This window comes from Rhinopithecus bieti, unplaced genomic scaffold, assembly GCF_001698545.2.
Source record: "Rhinopithecus bieti isolate Rb0 unplaced genomic scaffold, ASM169854v2 scaffold_8220, whole genome shotgun sequence".
In the NCBI taxonomy this organism is placed as follows: Eukaryota; Metazoa; Chordata; class Mammalia; order Primates; family Cercopithecidae; genus Rhinopithecus; species Rhinopithecus bieti.
In genome coordinates, this window is record NW_016806392.1 from 3408594 (window position 1) to 3419168 (window position 10575).

A 10575-nucleotide genomic window follows, 5' to 3' on the forward strand; every position below is an offset into this window, starting at 1 on the left:
TGATACAAATGTGAAAGAAAATATATGATTTTGAGCAAATGAAGAAAACTAAGAAACCTTTTATTCTGGGAAAAATATGTTCACTGGTCAGGTAGTTCGGGAGAGAAAATAGAACTGAATGATAGTCTGAAATGATGTATAATTACTATTTAAGAAATATAATTGCTAAATAAGAAATAAAATATGTGACAGGCATGGTGGCTCATGCCTATATAATCCCAGCACTTTAAGAGACCAAGGTAGGTGGATCACTTGAGCTCAGGAGTTCAAGACCAGCCTGGGCAACATGGCAAAACCCTGTCTCTACAAAAAATAAAAAAATTAGCCAGGTATGGTGGCTCACGCTTATGGTCCCAGCTATTTGGGAGGCTGAGGTAAGAGGACTGCTTGTGCCTAGGAGGCAGAGGTTGCAGTGGGCTGACATCATGCCACTGCACTCTGGCCTAGGAGACAGAGTGACACCCAATCTCAAAAAAATAAAAGAAATAAATTACTTAAATATATAAGAAATAGATCATTTCTCTACTTTGTTAAAAGTCATTTATCGGTATCATTAGATATCCTGATAATTAAAAAAAAAAAGGAAAATAGTGTTAGCAAAAAGTAGAGAAAGTGGAACCCAGCTGGGTGAGATGGCTCATGCCTGTGATTCTAACACTTTGGGAAGCCAAGGTGGGCGAACTGCCTGAGCTCAGGAGTTCAAGACCAGCCTTGGCAACATGGAAAAACCCCGTCTCGACTAAAAATACAAAGAATTAGCCAGGTATGGTGGCATGCATCTGTAGTCCCAGCTGCTCAGGGGGCTGAGGGAGGAGAATCGCTTGAACCTGGGGGGCAGAGGTTGCAGTGAGCCAAGATTGTGCCACTGCATTCCAGCCTAAGCGACAGAGCAAGACTCTGTCTCAAAGAAAGTAGAACCCTCATGCCTGGGCAACAGAGCAAGACTCTGTCTGAAGGAAAGTAGAACCCTCATACACTGCTGACAGGAATGTAAAATGATGCAACTGCCATGGAAAAGTTTGATGGTTCCTCAAAAAGTTAAACACAGAATTACAATATGACCTAGCAATTCCACTCCTAGGCACATACCCATATGAATGGAGAATAGGTACTCAAACAGGTTCATGTACACACGTTTAGAGCAGCACTATTCAGAGTAACCAAAAAGTAGAAGCAAACCAAATGTACATGAACGAATGGATAAACAAATGGACTAGCATTCAGCCAAGAAAAGTAATGAAGTAATAATAAGTGCTATAACATGAATAAAAATTTGAAATATTATGTTAAATGAAAGAAGCTACCCACAAAACATCACATATTTTATGATTACATTCATATTAAATATACAGAACACATAAATCCATAGAGACAGAATGCAGACTGATGGATGTCAGAGCCTAGGGCTAAGGCAGAATGAAGACAAACTGCTAAATGGGTATGGTACTTTACTTTGGCATGACGGAAATGTTCTGAACTCGATAGAGGTAGAAGGTTGCACAACATTGTCAATGTACTCAATGCCACGGAACTGTTCACTTCAAAATGGTGAATTCTGTGTTACACAAATTTCACCTCAATCGATTATGTTAACATAAAAGATATTCTGCTTTCAGTTCACTCTTTCTATTTTCTTATTTCCAGAGTAAAGATTTCCAAAGATGCTCATAATGTTATTTAACTTTGGAAGGTTCTTAGAAAATAACATGTATGGGGTTTTTTTTTGGGGGGGGGGGCGTATATGAGGTTCAATAATAATCTTTAAGCTTCATTTCAGGGTTTTTTTATTTCCTCTGTTAAATTCAAGTAAAATTAAATGTAACAAATTTCATTTTTAAAATGGTGTATCAGTTCATCTCTGTATGATAGGATTCAAAATAATTTTTTTTTTAATTTTTTAAGTTGACTTATTTATTTTGAGGTGCAAAGCTGTCTCAAAATAAATAAATCGTGCAGTGGCACGATCTTGGCTCACTGCAACCTCTGCTTCCCGGGTTCAAGCGATTCTCCTGCCTCAGCCTCACGAGTAGCTGGGATTACAGGTGACCGCCACGACTGCAGGCTAGTTTTTTGTATTTTTAGTAGAGACAGGGTTTCACCATGTTGTCCAGGATGGTCTCGAACTCCTGACCATGTGATTCACCTGCCTCAGCCTCCCAAAGTGCTGGGATTACAGGCGTGAGCCACTGAGATGAGGATTTGCTATGTTGCCCAGGCTGTGTCTCCAACTCCTGAGCTCAAGCAATCTGTTCACCTCAGCCTCCCAAAGTGCTGGGATTACAGGTGTGAGCCACCATGCCCAGCCAAGATTAGGGACAATTTTTATCCTCTTTATGTTTTTCTACATTTACCAAACTTTTTAATAAAAAATATTACTTTTATACATCAGGAAAAAATGCCTTCAATTTATTAAAAAGATACAAATGTTAAATAAAATGGGAATGGGTACTAGAAGAGACCACTTTGGGAAAGGACCTGGGTTATTCTAACTTGGTATTTGGGATGTAAAAAGTTAAACATGTTTCAAACCAAGGATGATTTGAGGGCATCTGGATGCACATACAATTTAGACAGACAAAACAAACAAGAAGAGAATAAAGAAATATACACCTTACTATAAAGACATGATTATATCAAAAATTTATTCTCCTTTAAAATTCTGAGATCTCAGTACCTGTGCCTATGTTCTTACTATAAAAGAACCCAGTAAGGACTGTGGTGTTTCCCAGCAGTTACCCAGTTCTCTCACTAAGTCATTTGATAGTCTATATTGAATGGGGAAAGAGATGAGAAGCACAGAAGAGACAAGGAAAAAGGCAGCTTCACTGAGGCAGAAGAGAAACTATCTCATTTATTTTACTCTCCCAACAAATCAGTGATGAGCAAACATTCACATGATCTAAAGCTGGGATTCTGAAACTGCGTAAGTGACACATACCAGGAAGCATTAAACAAAATATACAAAGAATATCATATAATACAGCATACAGCACATCCCAGGTAGTTGGAGTAAGAATTAAACTTTTGTTTCAGTTTCATTTATACCTATAGGACTCGGCTCATAAATGTACATTTTATTCCTCACTACGGGTTGTAATAAGGGAAAAAATTGTGAATGTTATCCGATATACCTCCAACTCTAAGTTCAATCATTCTAGTTTCCTACTTCTGTAAGAAATGGTGGGGGAGTGGGGAGTAGAGAAAAGAAAATAAAAGGTCTATGGATACAAAAAGTATTCCCTAAGGAAAATGCTGAAGTCTGCTGATGGGAAAACACTTCTAAAAGACACCCTGAAGACTCAGCTAACTGAGAAGAAAAACAATGGACAAAGGGGAAAGAATGGAAACTGGTGACTAAAAGTAGGAGGCAGGACAGAAACAGATCAGGAAACTGAGTAACTGTGTTGGCTGGCCAACACTATTCCCTGAAGGACTCTTCAATCTAAATTTGGCAGAAGTACCCAAGCACACATACTTTTTTTTGTACAAAAATCTATGGAACGCATTACTATGGTAAAGGCATTGAGAGTATTCTATTTTAAAATGTATATTTTGAAAACATATATGCTTACCTTTGGGGAGAACTTTACTGGTCCACAAATCCGGTTGACATGTGAAAATGCATGTTCTCGTTATAGATCAAAAATGACTTAGGCTCAGTACAACAAAGTTCTCCAAACACAAGTCTTGGTTTGCAAACAGAAATTGAAGAGGAATCAAGAAACAGAGACAAGCTAAGTTCTCTTTTAACTGCTGGAAAAACAGCATCTCCCTAGAAAAATAAACAAAATAGCTTCAAATGCTCCTATCCCAGGAGAAACCCTAAATCATATCAAATCATAAATTATAACCCTAAATCATATGAAACCCTAAATCATATCAAACAACACCATACAAAAAGCAGGCTAAAAAGAATTCGTATCAAAATATTTTAAGTTCTTAGAGGACAAATATTAGCCTACTCATTAATCACTCTTTCCTTCACCTATTTTTAACTCCTGGAAGAAAGGGAGGCATTTTATAATACCAAAAATAAATGGCATTTTACATATATAATACAAAAACAACAGGTTTCACTATAAAACAATCACCTCTAATTCATGTAACTTTGCACTGAAATGGCAAAAAAGTGTTGAAATAAGGAACATACTACTCTAACACGTAGTAAAATAATATCACATTTTAAAATCACATAATATAAAAATGGAAGTTTGACATTTGAAAACAAATGTGAAAAAAATTCCATTGAAAATGGATTCTAAAGCATTAAAAAAATGTAAAATTAGAATACAGATGCATCAGTGATGACAAGTGAATATTATTTAGGTGTTAAAATTAATTTTCACAGCCTTTTTCTAAAGAAAAAACTTTTTTCATCTTCAGTAATACACCTCCATAAATAATCATACACAGATATATTTACATAAAATCTGTAAGATTAACAACTAAATTTCTTAACTAGGCTATCCAATTTAAGTAAAGAACCTCTTAATAATAAAAAATTACTAAACATATTATCAACTTCCTCTAGATTTCATTCTCTATTAGTTCTTAAGGTTCAACAACCTGTTAAGAGCTTACTGGTGGCTCGGCACACATATAAAAGATAGCAGCAGTTAGCTAATATAATGTAAAACATAATCAATAACATGAAACTGAAAACCTGACAACAGATTCAACTGAAATTTACTGAGATTCAATATAAACTATTTCAAACACATTTTAGTATCACATGCTACTAAAATCAAGTAACAAAAGTCAGTCTTCTGGAAACAGGATTTCCAGAAACGGTTTTTTGTCCTTTTAGATATACTCATTTTATTGAATACAATTCATGCTCTATTTGTGTGTCGGTTTGGTGAAGAGAATTGTGCATTACATTGTGATGCTGCATTTTCTTATTTTAACTTTCAATCTAATTTGAAAAGTAACAAACAATATTTTCCTAAATTATATTACACATATGGAAAATGTCTAAATATCATCAGCTGCTCCTTGCACAGTGCTATATTCACATTTTTTTGTGTATGGTTGAACTAAAATTGCTATACCACTAAAACAAAGCATGACTATTTCTCATCTTTCTTTTGTAAAATACAGACCACTTTTATTCCCTTCGGATGCCTGTTTAGAATAAAAGACATTCAAATAGCTTTCAACTACTCCAACATATGTGTATTTGATGAAATCTGCATTTAAGTACCTATATATTGTCATAATACTATGTCACTACTATTCAGAGAATGATGGCTATTTCTTCAGAAAGTGTAACGGTAACAAGAAGAAAAGTAACACTACAATCAGTGTCCTGAGTAGTTGTAATGTGTTTTATTTCTAAATACATACTTTAGACCAATTTTTTATTTTAGGCCCATTTTCAGTTTCTTACACTGCCAAGATCCTTAATTAACCTTCTTGTTGTGACAGGATATAGCCAACAAAAGAACAAATAGAGATACCTACCATCAAAGAAACCAAGAAAGGAGAAGAAAAAAAAAAAAAGAGAACACTGTGGGCAGAATTAGCAAACACAAAAAAAATCTCTACAGTAAGACTATATGAAACAACTAAACGTTCTCAGAAATCCATATGCAGAAGGAATATTTACCATAGTCTCACTGAAAGGATATACCAGTTCTTTTCTAGCTATTCTCTTAGGAATTACATAAATATTGTGAAATCTAGAAACAGATATACACATGCACATATAAAACTTATTGTCAGTGTATAAGTTACTACTGCCCTGGGACTGCAATAATTTATGTAACATCTGTTTTCATATTTTCCTAATTTTTTTCCTAATTAACATGCATATTCAACGCACAAATGCTCAGACCACCTCTTTTTTCTGCTGACTGTGCCTCTTTTTTTGAAGTTGTGCACTCCTAGGGAGAATTCAGGAGAGATGAAAACCAAAATCTTATTGATAGCACTAATTTTAAAATGTAAACAACAGCATGAAACCAGTTTTCAATAAAATATTAAAGTCTTAGGAGTTCTCACAAATATACTTCAATCTGCCAATAATAGTCAGACTAGTAGTAAGTAAATAACTGCCCAAACATAAAAGTCAACATAAAAGCATAATCTCAATATTACTTAAACATTCTTGATTTCTAACTTCCATAAGAGCTAAGGAACCTACTAAAATATCCATGATTTCTTGTCTTAACAAGGTTGGAAAATTTTAAAGATTTTATGCCTCAGACAACTAAAACACATTCCATATAGTAAACATAAATTTGTATATAACCAGTGATCGCCTTTTGGATTATAAACTTCAAATATTGTGCAGATTCAACAAAAGGGAAAAGTTTTATTGTAAAGTTCATTCAAGTACAATACAATGAAGTTCTGAGAAGATTTTAAGCTGTATTGGGTAATTCAAAATACTACTTATGCTTTTATTCTTTTGTAGACATGGGGTCTCACTTGGTTGCTCAAGCTGGTCTCAAGCTCCTGGCTTCAAGAGCTTATCAAATCAATGCTACAACAACTTAAGAATTCCCAAATAACAATGCTTAACATGCCAACACTGTGATCTCATATATACTTAGCACACTTTATGATATGGTTTGGCTGTGTCCTAACCCAAATCTCATCTTGAATTCCCATGTGCTGTGGGAGGGACCTAGTGGAAGGTAACTGAATCATGAGGGCAGGTCTTTCCCGTGCTGTTCGTGATAGTGATTAAGTCTCACAAGATCTGATGGTTTTAAAACGAGAGTCTCCCCGCACAAGATCTTGTCTCTTGTCTGCCGCCATGTGAGACACGCCTTTCACCTTCCACCACGATTATGAGGCCTCCCCAGCCACGTGGAACTGCAAGTCCAATAAACTTCATTTTTTGTAAATTGCCCAGTCTTGGGTATGTCTTTATCAACAGCATGAAAACAGACTAATACACTTTAAAATTAATCACTTTGTATTTTAATTGCCCCATTAGGCATTTCAGTCATTTAATATTTGTTGTCTACTGTCAGGGCCATTCTAAAGCTTTGTAGGCACTGAAATTGTCTCTGCCCTCATAGAACTTACATTTTACTTGGGGAGACAGACAGCATCCAATAACCATGTGAATACCTACCTGCAAACAGATAAATGCTATTTTAAAATATGGGGAGAAGGAGCCACGAGATTTTACAAAAGGAGATGTGATATAGCCCAGAGATCAGCAAAGGTCTAAGAAAGGCCATTTGAGGCCGGGCACGGTAGCTCAAGCCTGTAATCCCAGCACTTTGGGAGGCCGAGATGGGCGGATCACAAGGTCAGGGGATCGAGACCATCCTGGCTAACAGGGTGAAACCCCGTCTCTACTAAAATGCAAAAAACTAGCCGGGCGAGGTGGCGGGCACCTGTAGTCCCAGCTACTCGGGAGGCTGAGGCAGGAGAATGGCGTGAACCCGGGAGGCGGAGCTTGCAGTGAGCTGAGATCCGGCCACTGCACTCCAGCCTGGGCGACAGAGCGAGACTCCGTCTCAAAAAAAAAAAAAAAAAAAAAAAAGAAGAAAGGCCATTTGAAATGGGATCTGAAAGGTATGGGAAGTATTCTAGTATGGGGCACAGCAAGTGCAAAGGTCCAAAAGCAGCGGTGAGATCAGCACCCATCCCCCACCCCCAACATCCCTCTTTGCTTCTAGACCTATAACTAAAGTCCCAGCAGGCACCAGAGGTGAGGTTGAGAGTGTGACCCATGAGGAAGTATGCCACACTCAAAAAGAACTGTTTGAGTGTTCCAGTTTATGTAAACAGAAATCTGGAGACCAGGCATGGGAATGTATCTTAAGGGTGTAGGATAATGGTGGAAGGAACACAGAGTTAGATCAGGCTGAATTTATCGATTTGGGCTCACTAAGTAGGGACTCTGCATTTAGTGTTGCAGCTAGGGGAGTTAAAAAAAAGGTTCTAGTGGTTTATTTGCTTGGTTGGCTGAAATATGGATTAAAAGATGGCCCAATTTGTATGAGCAAATTGGAAATACCTGATCTCCCTTGTTTTAATGTAGAGGAAGCAATCTAAAGGCCTAGGAAGATTGGTATGGTAGAACGGATTAGTCACTTTAGATCTACTCATGCCAACTGGGAGGGTCCAGACGATACACCCTTGACCAATGTCTTACGAAACAGATTTGTGAGGGCAGCACCTGCATCTTTGAAGAGCCCTATAATTGCTCTTCTCCGTAAGTCAGATCTAACAGTGGGAACCACAGTCACTCAACTACAAATATTTAAATACAATGGGAACAGTTGGATCCCGAGATGGCAGGGGCCAAGTGGTGGCACACAACCGTCAAAGGCAAGGTGGACGTAGCTACCATAATGGACAGCAGTGGCAAAGCAGCAATCAGAATAGTCTGATTCATATAGAGCTTTGAAAAGGTTATTATATTCACTACCCTTTGAGAATTAGATTTTTTAAAATTTCTAAATACAAGGATTGTAATTTTAACCTTTTGTGATTATTTTGAAAGAGGTATAAAACAAATACTCTGACCACAAATCCTGAATGTTCAATGCCTTCAACCAAACTACTGCAATTAATATGAAATTCTAAATACAGAATATAATGCCTCATAAATAGTATAACAGCCAAGTACTGTCTAAGAAGCCATATGTTTTTTCCCATTGTTCAAAAAAAGGAGATGACTTCCCGTCACTTATGTTTCTGATTAGCAAGGTGATTTATGCCACAATCACTAAAATGCCAGCAAGTGAATGAGAAAATGCATAGTGACTGCACCAGATGTGCACAATAAACAGGAATCCCATTGTAATCTCTGGTACTTAGTTTATATGAAGGTAATGTAGGAAACACTCTTGGATATGGCAAAGTCACTCTTTTTTTACATTTCACTATAAATGATATGAAATAAATTGTGTGTTTTATACTTTATGGCATGCATACATTGATAAATTAGGTACTGTTTTGTATCCCAACTTATCTACAAGACAAACCTGGCTAAGATCATGGGGATTAATTGCTTCAGAAGTGTGAAATGCAGCTTTTCCATTCTTTTCTGCACACTCAGTGAAGAAACAATGATTAATCACTGTTTAACTATTCTCTTGGGAATCTACAACATTGCCAAAGCAGGACTTATCCTCATAAATCCAAAAAATACAGGTTTAGATTTGTTGCCAACAACTGAAAGAACATGAACTTAAACCCATTTGTTATCAGATTAAAATAATATCAAGGTTTTAGAACCCTACTGGTACAGAATTCCCTTTAATCGGTGACTTCAATGGGAAATTAGATTAACACATAAGATATAATGAAAGCACATGTATTTTACAAAAGTAACAATAAACATTTTTTAAAACTTAGAAAATATCCTTGGCCTAATGTCAAACATCATACTATTGAACTTGAGCTGACAATCTCCCCTAGCTATAGAAATACTTCATTTCCTCTGTTCTATTTTAAGAATTAAAATACATGCTCATCAGGTAAAAAACATTTTAAATGGATATTTCACATAGGAAATAATGACTTATTTCAGTAAGTTTTATTCCACATTGCTAGAACTGAATGGCAATTGCGTGGGTAAAACTACTTGGTTCCAATAATACTAACATATTTCTAAGTCTTTAGAAGACAGAAATTGTAAACTCCAAACTTCTAAGCCTAAATCATCTAAAACCCTGTAATATTTTGAACAGAAGTACATAAGAGCAAAGGTTTCAAATATATTCCAAATAATTGGGGTTTTCAAATAATCTTCAGCCAATGTTTACTAGTATACTGAATAAAATAAGTAATTCTTAAGTTGAGGCAAAATTATTGTTCATACCAGTTATAAAATGTGGAGTACATATTTTAAGAATTGAAATCTTATTCTCATTAATAAGTATAATGTTAGTGGTATAATTGTCAAATCGTTACAAATTAAAGTTTTTTTTTAATTCCCTTTAAATGGGTTAGCTGTTTAAACACTACAAACTAGCTGTTTAAACACTACAAACTAGTACAAACCCAAATACTGCTGAAGTGGGAATAATCTGAAGTAAAACTTCAAATTTCTATATAAAATAGAAATATTTGACAAATGTGTTTTACACAGGTGAATGTAAATTAGAAATACAGCACCTTTCAATTATTATGGGTTAATTTTCTATTTGTCTGATCATATGTTCATATAACTTCTCCCTTCCAATTTGTCAATCTTCCTGCTACTTCTTTCAGGTGTACTAAGTGCCACAAGAGACTACCAGAACTGCAAGGAAAAGGAGGTGAAACTGTTGGTCAGTTTCACTGTTCATTAAGCCCTTGTAAAATGAGTAAGAGGAAGAGAACGTGAAACAGATTTTGTATTTCCTACACTTCACGATTTTATCGCTGTTTAACACAAAAGTGGCAGCTATGTCTACTGCACATATAGTGAAAACCTAAAACATTCACAATCAATTTGCCCCAAAAAAAAAAAGAATTTTCCTCACATCATCCAATTTAAAAAGCAAATCTTCTTATAAAGGATACATTGCTTTAAAAGTAATTCTCGGCCGGGCGCGGTGGCTCAAGCCTGTAATCCCAGCACTTTGGGAGGCCGAGATGGGCGGACCACGAGGTCAGGAG

The 10575-nt window shown here is 36.1% G+C and overlaps 1 protein-coding gene across 8 annotated transcripts in view; it reads right to left on the reverse strand.

The window, feature by feature from the left end:
• The window catches only part of TBC1D5 (TBC1 domain family member 5), a 607988-nt gene that overhangs the window by 439388 nt on the left and 158025 nt on the right, over positions 1–10575 (reverse strand). For 6 of the 8 annotated variants that reach the window (XM_017875878.1, XM_017875885.1, XM_017875880.1 and 3 more), the window contains exon 2: positions 3573–3772. The exons of the other annotated variants lie outside the window; for them this stretch is intronic. The gene's annotated coding sequence lies outside the window, so the exon portion shown is untranslated. The remainder of the gene's footprint in view (positions 1–3572; positions 3773–10575) is intronic. 8 annotated transcript variants of the gene reach the window in all.